At 38.1% G+C, this 2,381-nt stretch overlaps 1 protein-coding gene across 2 annotated transcripts in view; it reads left to right on the forward strand.

Moving 5' to 3' along the window:
- LOC122079512 overlaps positions 1-2,381 on the forward strand; it is a 14,682-nt gene that overhangs the window by 10,917 nt on the left and 1,384 nt on the right. The window lies entirely within an intron of this gene.

Here is a 2,381-nt window from a genome sequence, read left to right on the forward strand (position 1 = left end):
AAAAATAAAATAAAAGAACAGTTCCACATGGCCCAAACAACTGTTGGTGTGGGAATGGCTTCCTCAGTGTTGGTGGTGGACAAACCTGATTACTAAATGGGTAGCGGTAGGCATGTACACTCTCAGCCCATTTATAGTGGGAAGGTTCATGTGGCTTGCTTAAGTATTAAAATATTAAACAAATAAAAAATATTCATTTAAAATTTATTCTGTTACAATAAAAATATGTTAATTAGGCATTGGGTGAATTTAGGATGTGATTGGAATTAAGGGAGTGCACTAGCCTATCAGATTCAGAGCCTATCCCCCCAATTAATAATTGGGCTTCTAGCCGAAGGTTAACTAGTGCCCAGTTAATCAGGCAGGTTTGGTTGGGCTTGGCAGGCCTGGCTGAAGATTGCAACCCTTGGTTCTTAGGTTCATACTAGAGTTTGGGTTTTGGTGGGATGGTTGTTGATGATATAAGGCATGGGGAGTTATGCAAAAGTGGTGTTTATAAGGTTGAATGGAAGAATAATGGCTGCAATAGTTTTTGTTAGTTTTGAACCTAAAAAAATTTGGTGCAGCTCCGCACACCAGAAAGAGGTGGCAGCTGCATTGTCGTGGTGGTTGGTGGTTGAAAGAACATAGATTCGTCATTGGCAGCTCTAGTAAAAATGGCAGTTCTTTTCTTTCTCCTTTGTAATAGCGAGCTTTGCACACTTCACAGATGCCTCATTTGCAGCAAAGATTGGCAGCATTATTCGTACTATGAACTAGAGGTCTCTTGATTTTCTTTTGTGCCATGGTGGTCAGTGCTCCTAAGATCATAGAAGCAATGCTGCAGAAAAAGAAGTTGGTTGCAATGTAGCTCCCATAGGAACATTAAGATCAGAGGAGCAATGCTGCAGAAAAAGAAGTTGGTTGCAATGTAGCTCCCATAGGAACCATAAAATCAAGCAATCTGGCTTCTCTGTGTTGAAGAAGCAAGGGAAGCAGATGCACCAGCATAAACAGTAGTAGTGGGTAGCAATAATTCCTAATGAGGGATTTGAAGTGTAGCTTTAACTTTCACTTGAGACAGTGGCCCCCTTCATTCTTTCTCTGTACAAGCAGCAGGACTGGAACGAAAAGGTGTTAAACGCTAGGTACACTGGTTAATTTCATAGCTCTGTTTGCCTGGAGAGTCAAGGCCTGATTCCCAATTGTCTGTCTGTATCATTGAAAACTTGTGATTCAGGTCAGTCAAATATATTTTTCTGTGTTGTGCTTTTCCCTCCCTTTCACAAGCTTGGTTAGCAAAGTACGATTCTCTTGACCATCATCTCTGCCTCGATCTGCACTTTGGGATCTGTATAATGTGATAAGTTGTATTTATGTATTAAATACATATAAGATTTGTATGCGCACCTATGTTCTTTATAAAAGCAGATGAGTATTTTTAACTATTTATAATATCTGTTTTTACATATGCTTATTATATTGCATATTTTAAGTATATACACATAATGGTAAAGTTTTCCTGGAAAACAGATCCCATAATTGCTGGACATGCATGTAAACTGAGAACTAAGCTAGAAAGTTTGCATGGTATATATATATATATATATATTTGTATGTATATAAACCTATTACTTGAGAAAGCCTCATGCCCAGCTCATCATCCATGTGGGCCTGGTATTGGTCCCATACACCCAATCAACAAATTGACACCTCCTATCCTAGTATCCTGTCCTAGGTTTAGTTGGGGCTGACTAGGAATATGGTGGTGGTCTGGTTGGTTAATTTGGTGGCATTGTTGATGGAGAAAATGATGATGAATCATGGCTGATTGTGTGGTTAGAATGAAGTTGCAGACAATTGAAATAGACAATACAAAGTAGAAAAAAGAAAGAATAGGAAACCAAGGAAAAGAAGTTGACTCAAATAAGAATCCCACCTTAAATTTCTGTGAATCCAAATAGAAACTTGTAATTGAGAGGAAAAGTTTTTGTTATGGCTCAAGTTTGTGCTTGGAGTACAACCCTTCATAGTTGCTTTTTAGGTTAAAAAATAAAACTACTTGCCAGAAACAACCTACCCAACTTTTAATTAACAGCTGAGTCACTTCTAGAAGTCGTAGGAGTAAAAACGACCCTATTTTAATGAACTAAAAGAAAATAAACACCATAAAATTCAGAGGAATCCAACTCCAAGGCCCATGGGCCCACTTACAAAACTAATGAAAATACTCCTGCATATATTCCACTGCCCTGAACTTCGTTTGAACCCTTGTAACCTTATGCAATCACTTTTAACAATCACTATATAGGACCACAACTCAATAGAGCCTGCTACAAGTTGCTGAAAAAACTGCATTAGTGTTCTACCTTGGATTGATTCTCACTTTTCTTCTTTTTTTT

The sequence above is a fragment of the Macadamia integrifolia genome, chromosome 5, assembly GCF_013358625.1.
Source record: "Macadamia integrifolia cultivar HAES 741 chromosome 5, SCU_Mint_v3, whole genome shotgun sequence".
In the NCBI taxonomy this organism is placed as follows: Eukaryota; Viridiplantae; Streptophyta; class Magnoliopsida; order Proteales; family Proteaceae; genus Macadamia; species Macadamia integrifolia.